The sequence below is a fragment of the Bufo gargarizans genome, chromosome 1 (assembly GCF_014858855.1).
Source record: "Bufo gargarizans isolate SCDJY-AF-19 chromosome 1, ASM1485885v1, whole genome shotgun sequence".
NCBI lineage: Eukaryota > Metazoa > Chordata > Amphibia > Anura > Bufonidae > Bufo > Bufo gargarizans.
In genome coordinates, this window is record NC_058080.1 from 124,064,698 (window position 1) to 124,081,154 (window position 16,457).

General features: G+C 41.2%; 1 protein-coding gene across 6 annotated transcripts in view; it reads right to left on the reverse strand.

Annotated features, from left to right (window-relative positions):
• SORBS2 (sorbin and SH3 domain containing 2) overlaps nt 1–16,457 on the reverse strand; it is a 280,974-nt gene that overhangs the window by 190,639 nt on the left and 73,878 nt on the right. For all 6 annotated transcript variants that reach the window (XM_044297794.1, XM_044297802.1, XM_044297811.1 and 3 more), the window contains exon 2: nt 5,704–5,809. The gene's annotated coding sequence lies outside the window, so the exon portion shown is untranslated. The remainder of the gene's footprint in view (nt 1–5,703; nt 5,810–16,457) is intronic.

Genomic DNA, 16,457 nt, shown 5'->3' on the forward strand with positions numbered 1-16,457 from the left:
ATTTTGCTTTCTTGAAATTATTTTACTTATTATCACCTTTAATAATATCAAGTGCAGCTCAGGCAAAACGTTTTCCACTGGGGATCACAAGTACAATGGTATGTCTCAAAGAAATGTTACATTAGATGAAGCATGCTTTTCTTCATACGTTGTGCCTCATATGGCTTCTTGGTATGAGATCTGTCGTGATTTTTGTTTCCCATCTTCAATACATATTGAAAATTAGTTTCGTTAATTGTTGGAAAATTCTCTAAAAAAATTGCTTTAATTGCACTTAGTGTCTCCATGGACTTGGATGTCGGACTGCAGCTCTCAACAAATTGCTTTTTACTTAAACAGGACTGACAACGTATCTCTAGGCAGAGAAAGAGACACCCTTGGCTGTAAATTGTTTTTTGGCACTGGTAGAAGCTTCTGCATTATTTAAGTGCAGACAATAATTGGGATCAACCAGCATAACAGAAATGAAATATTTAGTAGCAAAAACAAAATCTGCTATCACAGCCTTCCTTAACTTGTAAAGTGCTGCTGGTGAAATATTTTGGTGGTAAAGTAATCACAATACACCGAGAATGAGACTGCTGCCTTCGGTTTTCTAATGTAGTGATGCAACGTTTATCAACCGCCTTATCAGTCTTCAGCCAGACCTTTATAACCAAGACAAAATTCTTTACTATGATAAATAGGTCCCTCAATCTGTCCCCAAGACAGAGGAACTGAAGGATAATTCCTGTATTAAGGCCTAACTCACACATCAATGTTTTAGTCTTATATTCCATGACTAGATCATGCAGGCGATTGTCGGGAGGAAAGCGTTCCTTCCCGGCAATCGCCTGCCGGTCAGCAGAGGAGACTACTGCTATTACTATGCAGCATTCTCCTCCTCATGCCATCATTCGTCCCCATACTGAATCACTGTTTGCAGGCAGCAGATCGTGATTACACAGCATCATCTGCTGCCGGCAAACCTGCTGAAAGATTCCAATTACCCAATGAATGAGCGCTTGCTTGTTCATCAGGTAATCGGTCTTTTGTGACCCATCGTAAGTTAAAACCAAAGTCAACATACAATGTCTCAGACTCAGTTCCAACCAATCCAGGCCACTTCTCTGGTAAAACAGCTGTATTAGCAGCTATTCCTGACTTTTATATGTAAGGACATGTTAAGGCTACTTTCACACTAGCGTTCGTCGGTCCGCTCGTGAGCTCCGTTTGAAGGAGCTCACGAGCGGACCCGAACGCCTCCGTCCAGCCCTGATGCAGTCTGAATGGATGCGGATCCGCTCAGACTGCATCAGTCTGGCGGCGTTCAGCCTCCGCTCCGCTCGCCTCCGCACGGACAGGCGGACAGCTGAACGCTGCTTGCAGCGTTCGGGTGTCCGCCTGGCCGTGCGGAGGCGTGCGGATCCGTTTAGACTTACAATGTAAGTCAATGGGAACGGATCCGCTTGAAGATGTCACCATATGGCTCAATCTTCAAGCGGATCCGTCCCCCATTGACTTTACATTGAAAGTCTGAACGGATCCGCGCAGGCTACTTGCGCACTTGCGAAATTTTTTAAAGTTATTAATGCAGACGGATCCGTACTGAACGGAGCCTCCGTCTGCATTAATATGATCGGATCCGTTCAGAACGGATCCGATCAAGCGCAAGTGTGAAAGTAGCCTTAATTTGTCTTAGTTATCTGCTTATTTTTTTTAACTCTTCATTTTATATTATCTTATATGACCTTTTGGAGCTTTGCAACCGATCACTCAACTTACAATGGTTTCAACATACAATGGTTGTCATGGAACCTATTAATATTGTAACTTGAGGGACCACTGTATTCTGAATGGAGGGTCCTGTCTACTTATCTTTACAGGCAGGATTAGAATCAAATACAACAGCGGTAAAGTGATCTGTGACGCCCTTTTATTAGGCCTAGTGGTCAGTGAGAAAACTGCAGGAATTTAAGTTTTTGTTTAAATATAGACAGTGACGTGGAAAATAAAATATGTTATGTTAATATGTTAAACATAAAATTGTGATTCAAACAATAGGTCAATTTCTGATGACACATTCCCTTTAACTACTGTATATAATTACCTTTTCATAGGTTTTATGAATAACAGTAACACTTTGAAAACTAGTGCAAATTAAAATAAGAAGTAGTTGACATAGCAGCTTATCAGATCTCTGCTTTCATTTTTCAATTCAAAGGATTTTTCAAGATCACTAAAATTACTGAAAACTATCTATGTGTGCACTGAATACTCACACGTGATGTCACCATAGATCAGACATGATTATATTTCATTTTAGTTATCTTGCCAGTTCTGTGTGGCACCTTTGTTTTGATGCTGCTAGGGCCTGCAGTGGACAAGATTACTATTTAAAGAGCAACTAAACTTTTATAATAATTTTTTCTATGTTGTCCCTAATCTCCTAAAAATATTTTTTTCTATTTTCATTACACTTTTACATCCCTAAAGCACACCATTCAGTGTGCACTTAAAACTCAGTTCTCCCTACACCGCTGACAGCTCAGCGGAGTACCGAGTACTCATTTTATGAAAGGGGCTGCAGTAGCACAGGGAGTATGGGCAGGAGCACTCTTTGCTGCTCCTGCCGATGCTCCCTGGACAATTACTAACTCTTGGCCAGGATTAGCTGAGCGGAGCGAGCTCATGCTTCTGCCTGCTCCGCTAAGCTAAGAGAACTGCATATCATTCATAAAATGTGTACTCCGTACACCGTATACCGCTGAGCAGTCGGCCGTGTAGGGAGAACTGAGTTTTAAGCACACACTAAATGGTGCACTTTAGGGATGTAAAAGTGTATTAAAATAGAAAATTTATAAATAAAGTATATTCGAAAAATCTTTTTAGGGGATTATGGACAACATATTAAAAATCATTACAAAAGTTTAGTTACTGTTTAAAGGACTATAGTTCCCATGGTTCATCTCCCCTTTTCACAGTTATTGGCTCTGTTTACAGCTGCCTGCGTGCCCCTTTGTTACAAGCTGCAAGGCAGTGCTCTGCTACCAGGTACTGCACAGCTTTGTTGTTCTTTTACTCACAAGAGCTGCTGCCCAGCATGAGAAATATGATACACTGGAGCACTTGGCGACCTGGCACCAATCGGAACATTCGGATGTCAGATTACTGTATATTTCAGCGTTTCACGTATTTGGAGCCCATATTAGAGGCTGCTGTTGCAGAATAAGAGTTGTTATTCTTTTAAGGGCATTATGGGATGTACTTTATTGTATACTGTGAATCTGTATACACTGTCACCCTGCAGGTACAAGTCCAAAGCATCTGTCCACTCGATCTCTCAGGTGTCTCTATTTAGTATTCATAGGGGGTCATTTACTATGCTGAAATATGCCTAAATTAGGAGTATTTCAGGTGCAGATGGCAGGGCAATGGTTAGTTGTGCTGCTATTTGCGACTTCGCCCCGCTCATTCTAGGTCTAAAATTGTAGGCATGATGTGGGCAGGGAACGGCCTGTCTTACATTTAGAACTGGCACTGGATGCGCCAACGTTATGGAGAGGCCTGCGCTTCTTCATAATTTTGGTGGATCCACCGCCAGCTATGGGACTTTTTGCCGGGCTTAATAAATGTGCCCCATAATGCCTACATCCTACACTATTAACATTTTTCAGTGCTGATGCTTCCCTTTTACATAGTACATAAGGCCGAAAAAAGACATTTGTCCATCCAGTTAGGCCTGTCATCCTGCAAGTTGATCCAGACATCTTTTGACATCCAATAGCAGCTAACACATATTATGAGATAATGACTTTTCAAATTTTCTACTGTAGGACGTTGCACAGAAGCAAATAAAAGTACTCATATTATAATTCCTTACAAATGCATGAAAGAAATTAATAATTATTAATAATAATGAAAAATAAATCTGTATTACAATTTAGGAGTAACATATACATGATTCAGAAGTCACAATTTGCAGTAATTGAGCTTATTTGCCTCTTGGCCATTGTTCAGTCAGGCATCCAGAAAATTAGAGCACTTTACGAAAGAGGGGATTTAAAGCACTAAATCTCCTGTCTTGAAAGGGGATCCTGCATGTGTGGTTGAGAGATAACTACACAAACGCACCAATGATGTGCCAATCAATTTGTACTGGATTAATATTGAGCACCCTGTATTTCAAGCACACAAGCACTGCTTTATCCAATTCTATACGGATAACGTATTTATCACTAATTTACCATAAATGTGCAGCTTTTATATTCTTTACTTCTAATAAAATGGAAAAAAATTAACGATTGAATAGTGTCATAGTTTAATGGTCCCAGGATGTATCAGTATGCTGAAACAATTATCAAGCAGAGTTACATCTGCCAAGCTCCTCCGGGAAATAACAGAATTTGAACATATACCATCCTCTGTGAGATAATAGGTGCAAGAAACATTTTTTTAAAAATAATAATCAGATTGCCCTTTCGTGACAGGCCTCAAGCATAGGTGGAAGAGAAACATTCACTTTGTTTTATTTGAAGAAGACTTGAGTTAAAGCCGAAACGCGTCACATTTAATATTGTAATGCGGCAATAAACCCCGAAGAATTGCAAATTCAAAGTGAGTGCTGGTCTTAATTTTGCATGAATGATGTTCTGATTTGAATGTCTAATGAAATATTACACAACTATACTCGCTGATGATGTTAGAATCTTAGAAAACTTGTCAGCTTTCAATTCTTCATTACTTCCTAACACTGGTCTACTATTCATAATACAGTTCTGTTCCTCAGTGTTGTTTTCTGGACTTTTTGCAAAAAGACATTGTGTGCCACCACCCAAAATACATGAAGACGGGACCAACTGCCATCTCTAGGCAGGGAAAGTACATGAGATATAGCATTGTGGGTATGATTAGAAAGTGGAGAATGGCAGCAGGCAGGGTCTCTTAAATCTGAGAGACCTGCGGATATACAAATATACAATGCCATTGATCTTTAAGTTACAAAGTATCTTAAAATGTTCTGCAGCATTTCTCCGATATGTGCAATACGCTAAAGTGATGGGACTAGCAGATGGTTTATACCCTCTAGTGATGTTTATGCTGGAAAATACCTGTAGTAGAAGTCTGGGTTCTAAAAGGATGGTCATGAGCAGAACTAGTATCAGCATTTTGACCACCCTGTTACCAGGGTCAGAGAATTGGCTGATCTAAAGGCTGACCTAAAAAATATTCTGCTTGCTGACCTAACCATGTATCTGTTCGCTGGCACCCAGTACAAGGGCACATGCTTCACCAGCACCCCCTTAGCTACGCCCCTCAATAAAAGATATTATTTCTGAACTTCAGGTGTTATATATCAATATATTTCATGGCCATAACAAAGTGTATTGCTGCATTCACCTACATATGCAGAAAATTGTTCCCGCCTGGTCAAAAAACAGCACTGCAATAACGTTACACTTCTGTCCAGACTTGACTTTTGTTATAAAGTTGCACAACAGTGAATTAGACTTTGCAAAGTTCTGAGTCCTAAAATGCCATTCGTCTATTGTTATGAACTCTTTATGTTCCGTAGGTTGAGATATTTGAATTGATTAAAGTCTGCATACTACATAAACCTTAGATACATAGGAAACATGTATAATATGTCTTAATAACTAGTATACAAAACGTAAAGGCCGTTTTGTGAAAACATTCCCTCCCATATTTCCATACTGTACTCACCTTGTGAACTCGGTAGCTTTATAATACAGACTCCGAAGCTGCAGATCAATGGCAAAACCTTTGGTTTATCCTTTTCCTCAGTCCATCAGATGGTGACGATTATTTCCTAAAAGAACAGAGATGGTGAGAAACTCATGGATAACATTTTGAAGTCAGTTTAAAAATATCCCCCCCCTCCCTTTATTAACTAACCTGTGCCAGAATTCTATCATAAGTTCCACCTTATTTTTGCCGCAAATCAAATTGGATAAATTTATTGTTGATGTGCGCCAAAAAGAACAGTTTGCTACAGACACTTTCCAAAAGTACCTAAAGGGGCACGGTTTTGTGGAGTCATAAAATGCCTCAGACTTATTACAGTTTTCTGGCACAAAATTTTGGTCTAAAGTAAGCCAGGTATGAGTTAAAAAGAGGAAAATATCCAACTTCTAGCAAGATGCATCAAAGCTATCATACAGAGTGCACTGTTTTGACAAATTTAATGCAACCCATGGCTCTGTTGTCCTAGTGTACACCAGCGATCAGCAACCTCGGGTAATCCAGCTGTTCTGAAACTACAACTCCCAGAATCCTCCTTTCATTTTTATGTGAATTACAACAATTGAGCAAGTAAGCATGCTGGGAGTTGTAGTTTCAGAGCAGCTGGAGTGCCAAAGGTTGCTGACTGGTGGTCAACACTGTCTAACTACTGTATTACACTCCATTAGTCAATGTCAGCCATATTAAAAAGCAGCATGGTTGTCTTACTACTGATATCATCAATACAAGCTATTCATTACATAGGTTCTCTTGGTATTCATATTTTTGAGATTTTGGTGACATTTTAGATTCTTCTGCAACAAGGCATATTAATATGCCATGACTACTAGCTGCTGCCGCTGCTACTGCTTTGTGGTGTGTCATGGTTGGACGCCAGTAACTTCATTCAGTATTACTATACACAGGGGAAATGACAAAGGTTTCTGAGACATTATAACCTAGAATCACTAATATTGCTACTACTAAAAAGAATTCCTAGTGATATCTACTGTTATATTAGCCCATACTACAACCATGGATGGATCCTCTGGATAGGTCATCAATGTCAGATGGGTGGGGGTCGGAGACCCAGCCCCCCAACTAATCAGCTGTTTCAAGCTGCCACACCGCCGGAAACTAACAGTGTACGGAGCAGAAGCAGACAGCTCTGTATACTGTGTAGTTTCTAACACCAGCAAATTGATGCTCAGCTCCCATTCACTTGAAGGTCTGCCTCTAGCCCCACATACTGTATAGTGTCCAGCTCTGCGACAGCGGAGGATAGAAGAGAATTGGGAAGGGGCACCTTTAACCTAACCCGGGGATTGATGTACATATAGAGGGGGCAATTGGTGGACCAGTCAGGATCCACTACAAGTATAAAAACCCCTCATAATAAATAAATATAAAATACAACCTTTCTCGGTCCAACAAGGGAATCCTGTGGTCCAATTAAACTCGGCAATGCATTAAAGCTCTGATCATTGTAAGAATGATTAAATAAAGCACGTAAAGGACAGGCTCTCATTAAGGCCCAGCGGATTCACAGTCCGTAGTCTGTAAATCCTCTGGGCCTCCTTTTGAAGAATTCTTCTTCCTAATCACCTCCTCTGGGGGAGGGATGAAAGAACTCAATAACCTGGAACCTGAGACTTTTTGGGTTACAATCATGGAATTCCCAAACATGGCAGGCTACGCCTCAGCTCATGCCTGGGCAAACCAACCCCAGCTGTTCTACAGTTTAAAAAAATCCCTCATCCTGTATTCTATATTTGTGGATAATATATATATATATATATATATATATATAAATATATAATGGACAAAAAGGGAAAAATGTATTTACCCATGTGGTAAAATACAGCATTTTTGCTGTATTGTACCACATGGGTAAATACATTTTTACCCTTTTTTTTATATTTTTGGGAGTGCTGTCCATTTTTCCATATTATGTTTTGGGTTACCAGCCTGTGCCCTGGGACATAGCACCCATTTGAGAATTGGATAGTTGGTGCTGCCATTTTTTCCATATATATATATATATATATATATATATAAATAAAATACAAAAAAGGGGCAGCACTCCATGCTAAAAAAATTAAAAACCTTTTATTCACCCACGTTTCAGCTCAGCAATAGAGCCTTTCTCAAGGTTTGAGAAAGACTCTATTGCTGAGCTGAAACTTTGCTGTACCGCATGGGTGAATAAAAGGTTTAAATTTTTTTTACCATGGAGTACTGCCCCTTTTTTGTATTTTGTGTAGTGGGTAATTGCTTAATCCCATAGGACAGTACACCTGCTCATTGTTATTGTCTGTGCTGTCATTTTTCCTTAATATATATATATATATATATATATATATATATATATTTATACAGTACAGACCAAAAGTTTGGACACACCTTCTCATTCAAAGAGTTTTCTTTATTTTCATGACTATGAAAATTGTAGATTCACACTGAAGGCATCAAAACTATGAATTAACACATGTGGAATTATATACATAACAAAAAAGTGTGAAACAACTGAAAATATGTCATATTCTAGGTTTTTCAAAGTAGCCACCTTTTGCTTTGATTACTTCTTTGCACACTCTTGGCATTCTCTTGATGAGCTTCAAGAGGTAGTCACCTGAAATGGTTTTCACTTCACAGGTGTGCCCCGGTTTAATAAGTGGGATTTCTTGCCTTATAAATGGGGTTGGGACCATCAGTTGCATTGTGGAGAAGTCAGCTGGATACACAGCTGATAGTCCTACTGAATAGACTGTTAGAATTTGTATTATGGCAAGAAAAAAGCAGCTAAATAAAGAAAAACTAGTGGCCATCATTACTTTAAGAAATGAAGGTCAGTCAGTCCGAAAAATTGGGAAAACTTTGAAAGTGTACCCAAGTGCAGTCACAAAAACCATCTAGCGCTACAAAGAAACTGGCTCACATGCGGACCGCCCCAGGAAAGGAAGACCAAGAGTCACCTCTGCTGCGGAGGATAAGTTCATCCGAGCCACCAGCCTCAGAAATCGCAGGTTAACAGCAGCTCAGATTAGAGACCAGGTCAATGCTACACAGAGTTCTAGCAGCAGACACATCTCTAGAACAACTGTTAAGAGGAGACTGTGTGAATCAGGCCTTCATGGTAGAATATCTGCTAGGAAACCACTGCTAAGGACAGGCAACAAGCAAAAGAACTCAAGGAATGGACATTAGACCAGTGGAAATCTGTGCTTTGGTCTGATGAGTCCAAATTTGAGATCTTTGGTTCCAACCACCGTGTCTTTGTGCGACGCAGAAAAGGTGAATGGATGGACTCTACATGCCTGGTTCCCACCGTGAAGCATGGAGGAGGAGGTGTGATGGTGTGGGGGTGCTTTGCTGGTGACACTGTTGGGGATTTAGTCAAAATTGAAGGCATACTAAACCAGCATGGCTACCACAGCATCTTGCAGCGGCATGCTATTCCATCCGGTTTGCGTTTAGTTGGACCATCATTTATTTTTCAACAGGACAATGACCCCAAACAGACCTCCGGGCTGTGTAAGGGCTATTTGACCATGAAGGAGAGTGATGGGGTGCTGCGCCAGATGACCTGGCCTCCACAGTCACCGGACCTGAACCCAATTGAGATGGTTTGGGGTGAGCTGGACCGCAGAGTGAAGGCAAAAGGGCCAACAAGTGCTAAGCATCCCTGGGAACTCCTTCAAGACTGTTGGAAGACCATTTCAGGTGACTACCTCTTGAAGCTCATCAAGAGAATGCCAAGAGTGTGCAAAGCAGTAATCAAAGCAAAAGGTGGCTACTTTGAAGAACCTAGAATATGACATATTTTCAGTTGTTTCACACTTTTTTGTTATGTATATAATTCCACATGTGTTAATTCCTAGTTTTGATGCCTTCAGTGTGAATCTACAGTTTTCATAGTCATGAAAATAAAGAAAACTCTTTAAATGAGAAGGTGTGTCCAAACTTTTGGTCTGTACTGTATATACTGTATATATACACTCACCTAAAGAATTATTAGGAACACCTGTTCTATTTCTCATGAATGCGATTATCTAGTCAACCAATCACATGGCAGTTGCTTCAATGCATGTAGGGTTGTGGTCCTGGTCAAGACAATCTCCTGAACTCCAAACTGAATGTCAGAATGGGTAAGAAAGGTGATTTAAGCAATTTTGAGCGTGGCATGGTTGTTGGTGCCAGACAGGCCGGTCTGAGTATTTCACAATCTGCTCAGTTACTGGGATTTTCACGCACAACCATTTCTAGGGTTTACAAAGAATGGTGTGAAAAGGGAAAAACATCCAGCATGCGGCAGTCCTGTGAGCGAAAAGGCCTTGTTGATGCTAGAGGTCAGAGGAGAATGGGCCAACTGATTCAAGCTGATAGAAGAGCAACGTTGACTAAAATAACCACTCGTTACAACCGAGGTATGCAGCAAAGCATTTGTGAAGCCACAACAAGCACAACCTTGAGGAGGATGGGCTACAACAACAGAAGACCCCACCGGGTACCACTCATCTCCACTACAAATAGGAAAAAGAGGCTACAATTTGCACGAGCTCACCAAAATTGGACTGTTGAAGACTGGAAAAATGTTGCCAATTTCTGTTGAGACATTCAAATGGTAGAGTCCGAATTTGGTGTAAACAGAATGAGAACATCTATCCATCATGCCTTGTTATCACTGTCCAGGCTGGTGGTGGTGGTGTAATGGTGTGGGGGATGTTTTCTGGGCACACTTTAGGCCCCTTAGTGCCCATTGGCTATCGTTTAAATTCCACGGGCTACCTGAGCATTGTTTCTGACCATGTCCATCCCTTCATGACCACCATGTACCCATCCTCTGATGGCTACTTCCAGCAGGATAATGCACCATGTCACAAAGCTCGAATCATTTCAAATTGGTTTCTTGAACATGACAATGAGTTCACTGTACTAAAATGGCCCCCACAGTCACCAGATCTCAACCCAATAGAGTATCTTTGGGATGTGGTGGAACGGGAGCTTCGTGCCCTGGATGTGCATCCCTCAAATCTCCATCAACTGCTATCCTATCAATATGGGCCAACATTTCTAAAGAATGCTATCAGCACCTTGTTGAATCAATGCCACGTAGAATTAAGGCAGTTCTGAAGGCAAAAGGGGGTCCAACACCGCATTAGTATGGTGTTCCTAATAATTCTTTAGGTGAGTGCATATACACCCACAACTCAAGTGAATCAATAAATCTATGTCAACACGCTAACACGCTACTAAAACTTTTGTCTTTTGGATGGAGTTAAGACCTCTTAATTGGCTGACAAATGGAGTGATTATTGGGAAAGAGCGTTCCTAGGGATGTAGGAACATTCGTTCCCAATAATTCTCCTGAATAAAAGAGCCGCTGATCACTGATGAATGAGCAATGAAAGCATTGTTGAAAACATGTATCTGTGTGGGTATCATGGGCCCCATACGGTGGAGGTGATTGCTGCATGTAAATATAACTTTCAACTCCTCTAACGAGCAGGCAATTATCAGGAACGAATGGTGAGTCGGCACACATAAAACAATAACTATTAATTATTTTTTATGTTTATATGGCAATTTTAGAAGTGAGGACAGGCAAACATTTCCCCTATCACAAGTATAAAGTCAAACTGGTAAATATATTTTTTCACACTGCATAGCAAATATTTACAGCTTTCAAACAGGTCTACCTTCGTGTGAATTTAACACTACTAATACAGGCTACAGTATAATCCAAGCTAATACCAATACAAACCATGCTATTACAACAGTAATACACTGTACAGAGCATTTGCGTTGTGGCACATTACAAAATGCATACACATAAATCATTATGGAGTCAAGTGTGACCACGCAGAGGGAGGCATTGTACACATAAGATTAAATTACATGTACTTCCAATGGGCCTCCATGTCAATTCAGTTCATTAACGTGAGAGTGGTGGGAAGCAAGCGGCCTACCGAGGAGATAAAGGATCCTCCTGGATAAAAGACATTCCATGAGGGAAAACCTATTTGCCTGTGAAGTGATATATATCGTTGAGTTCAAGCTTCAAGTGAAAGAATGTTGAATCACAGCTACTGAAATAAGTTTAGCGGGAAGCTGTTCTGTGCTCCTCTTCTGTCTGCCGGATCTCAATCTACAATTTCCATTGAAGTGTTAAGCCCTGGGAAACGCAGATTAATAGCGAGAACAGTTTGGTTTGTCCGCCATAACAATGTGTTTTAGGGCTGTTGCCACAAGCCTTCATCAAAGCTCGTCTGAAGTATACATGATATGCACATCTCAAATTATTCTAACCCTAAAAGATACTGTGTTTGCTTTCTGGAATGTTAACTACAAATCCAAGCATTTTTACATTTGTGTGGGATCTTAAAATTAGGATTCTCACAGGCTGACCTTGTCATAATTGCAGACAAGTGCATAGGAGCATAGCTCACCTACAGTGTCACAATTTACAAGCAATCTGTCCTGAGTCAGAGCATTTTAACGAGACATGTTTAATCCATTATTTTATCCCGTTTTTCCCTTTAAACCAGTGCTACTGAATATTTAAAGGGGTTGTCAATTTTTTTATTTATTTCTCACACAGCCAGCGGCATTTATGGAAATATCTATACTTACTTGGTCCACAGCACTCCTTCTACGCTCCCCAGCTCTATGTACTGGACTTCCAGTCCTTGTCTGCCAACTTCCACATGGATGCAACCAAACACTGGCCTCAGCAGGGATGTGTCCCAATTGGCACATCACTCCTCATCACGTGCCATTTGAGGACATGTCACCACTGAGCCTCAGTGGTAAAAGTGACTGTGTCCATGTGGAAGTTGAGAGATGGGGATGGAAAGCCCAGTGAAGAGTGCCAAAGAGCTGGAATGGAGCAGGAAAGTGTGGATTTCTCTACAGATACACTAGCCCGTGGGCAAATGAAAAAAACTAAAAACTAAACAAGCTCTTTAAAGGGAACCTGTCATGTTGAACATGGTGTTTGAGCTGAAAGCAGAATGTTATAGAGCAGAAGGAGCTGAGCAGATTGATATATAGTTCGATGGTAAAATATTCAGTATAACTTTTATTTTATTCATTAATATTTTTGCACATTCTGGGCTGTGAAGTCCAGTAGGAGGTCCTATCAGTGATTGACAGCCTTCCCTCTATGACTGTGTGTACAGAGACAGCTGTCAATCACTGATAGGACCACCTCCTGGACGTCACAACCCAGAATGAGCAGGAATTTATAGGAATAAATTACAAGTTTTACTGAATCTTTTCCCATAAAACGATATAACAATCAGCTCAGCTCCTCCTGAAATATACCAAGCCGCCTGCAGCTCAAAGTGTTATAGAAAAAAGTACCCCTCCCCCACCTCATGCGTCTGTATTCTATGACAGAAAAAGTGAAACAGGTGCTTGATAAATATGGCGCTCGTTCTGAACACCATATTTCTAAATGTATTTATGCCACACAATTGGCATAAATACATTAAAGGAGTATTCTGGTTGTAACATGTCATCCCCTGTATAAAGGACAACTATCAGATTGGTGTGGGTCCCAGCGGTAGGACACCGACCGATCTGATAGTTATCCCCTGTCCACAGGATAACTTGTTATAAGAGGAATAACCCTTTAATAAAACTCCTGCTTCCCCTCCCCTACTAATAGGGGGAACTTGCACAGAAATGTATATGGTTACCATTAACTGCAATGGAAGCTGCAAAATCTCTTTACACTGAGCTTCCCCTAGTGGTGGCTGCATGAAATTGTAGTATTTTACTGGTGGGCTAGAAATCACTTTTGTAACTGAGTCTTATTAAAAGGATTCTGTCAGCTAGGTTTAGCCTATAGAGCTGAGGACATGTGCTGCTAGATTGCCACTAGCACGACCACAATATACATTTCCCATAGCTGTGAATGCTTTTCTTCAGTCAAAAAATGATTTTATATATAGGCATATGAGGCTAGTAAGGAGCCCAAGGGGCTGTTACCAACGTTTCAGGAGCCCAGCCAAGCCTGCGGTGAAGGAGCCCAGCACCGCCCCGCATCCTCCGAATCGCCTCCTTGCTCCCCTGACCTCGCACAGTGCGCTGTAATCGCGCGCATACACGGCACAGTGAGGTGCTCCAAGAAACAATTCATGACTTCTTCACAGAGGAAGTAAGCCAGTCTTTATTTCTGCATGAGAAAGCCTCCATCATATCAGATGTGTTAAAAAGGGAAATGGAAGACTTTAATCCAGTGACTTCACACAATGTCTATAATGGAGATGATGGGCCAGACTGAATATTAGCCTTGTTAAATCCAAGGTACGCTCTCAGAACAGCAGACACAATGGTCCTGGTGCACGTATTGTCATCACTGAAAACTAAATCAAAGTGTTCTTTTTAAAGGCCTCCTACTGGATTCACACCAGGAACACGTAACAACAGATCAAGGAGCAATGAGAACCTAATTGTAAATCCATCACATTGTGGATGATGTGACTGGTGGCAATGGTTGGCATTAGCCGCATCCGTTCCTTTGCCATCCTCCCTTTCCTAGCAATGGGCTTTCAGCCACCGAAGCCACTGGAACACCATTCTGTGATTCTTGATATTATTTTCATCCCAGTGATTTCAATATTTAACGAACAGATTGGATATTGTCAAGAGTTATTTCAGGCAGGAGAATACTGCACCAAAGTTTTCCTGTTCACCGTAAATGATGGGCAACCCTAATTTCTGATCAAAATAGAATGCCATTGAGACCAATGGAAGATATTTTCTCATTTACTTATGACTCTTTTTATATAACTGATTGCCATGTGAAGAGACGCTGATATCAGAAGACCTTTACTGTGCAGACTTAACATTTTACCTTAATCAATGACAAGCCAATATAGAGACATGGGATACGCGCAGGCTAGACCTGTGCGGCTGCAGCATCTGACCGCAGAGGATAGCCGCTAGAAAAGAGATGTCAGCCGTAGCTGCACATGGGATGAGGATAGGAGGCACGAGCTGGGCATGGAGCAGAACGCGAGGGGGAGAAGCAGCCCCATTATCCTTCTCTTGTGCACTGAACTGTTGAGAGGGGATCACATCCCACCTTAACGGCTTCACTCACACAAAGACGGAATCAGCCATCATTGTGTTTGTGTGTGAGAGAAAGTACATTCTTTATTTGGAGCATATTTCACATGGGGGGATGCATGAAGCTATTCGGAATACCTGTGTGCAATTGTCAAGGAAAAAAGGAATATTCACAAATGATGTGTAAACTGAACTTTACAGTCAAACTACCTAAAGACAAACTGACATAGTGAGAAAATGGATTATAGAGGTCACTTTAAATTTTATAAATTGCACCATGTGTCAAATCTCTGCCTACAAATCTTTCTTGCTGCCAGTGCAACTTACGCTCGAAGCCAGGAGTAGCCACAACTCGTCATATGATGCTTTTCAACCAATCATACAGCAAATACTCAGCCATGGCCATCTGGCAACTGGCCAAAAAGCATCGTATGGCACTCTGTCTATGCTGTGGACTCTTAGGTATACCGTAATTTACACTGGCAGCAGTTTTGTACAGATCGCCCCCATGCAGGTGTTCACTAGCATAGATCAGACTAAAGGAAAATCAACGGCCATTTTGCATATGCCCAAATGTATCCAGATGGCCCCATTCACCTGACAGAGACTAAAAGATTGTACTTCTGGTCAGAATGGCTACCCAAAAAAATAATGTTAAAACCAGCAAAACAGTACATTTTTAACATTTTTTGTCACTGATGCCTTTTTGAGAAACGCTCCCCTCCAATTGTATGGGGGTTGTCGGACAAAATAGGACATGCCCAATTATTTACCATTCTTCTCAAAAAGGTTGTGTGACAGCTGTTAAAAAAAGGCTTGTGAATGTAGTCTTAGGGGTCTTTCTCCCGTGCGTGGAATCCACTGTGTGAAAGAGAGCCAAGCCCCGTTCCGGACAGCAGCGACACGGAGCAGTAACATGACTGATAATGCTCCGTGCCTCTCTGACTTTTTTACTACAAAATCCCGGTGACAACTTTTTTGCAGTAAAAAGATCACAGAGAAGCACAGAGCATTATTATCCATGTTAATGCCCCGTGTTTTCTGCTGTCCGGAATGGGGCTTGGCTCCGCTCGTGTGAAAGAGCCCTTAGGCTACATATCCATCTGCCATTTTTCTATAAAGCATAGTGCAGCAGACTGCTCTGTTCCATAAAGATACACCTTTGAAGAAAGATATACTACATGCAGGTTCGGACTGGGTACAGGTGAATCACCAGGTGGGCCCCTAAGCAAGGGTGGCCCATTGTCCCCCACCCCCTGCACAAGTAGCATATAACTCGGTAGACGTACTGTACTACATATTGATAGGCAGAGTACAGAACCTTAAGAAAATATCCAGTTTATTATTATAGACACATTCATGTCTCTGAGATGACATCTACGTCTAAATGCCGGCCAGCCATTGTCCTCCTTTCCCAGGGACCTGCCTTCTCATTGCTGCAGGGACCCCATAATCAATCATCTTGTAGGATCTTGCTGCTGTGTGAACAGGTAATATTTGCATGTATCCGTATGGTGGGCCCCCAAAATAAATTTTACTGTTTGGCCCTAGACAGCCCAGTCTGACACTACATATACCGACTACATGGTATATGTTTTTTGACAGTAGGCAACTATGGGCAATTGATGCAAAAACAGCCTAAAAGGCAAATTAAAACT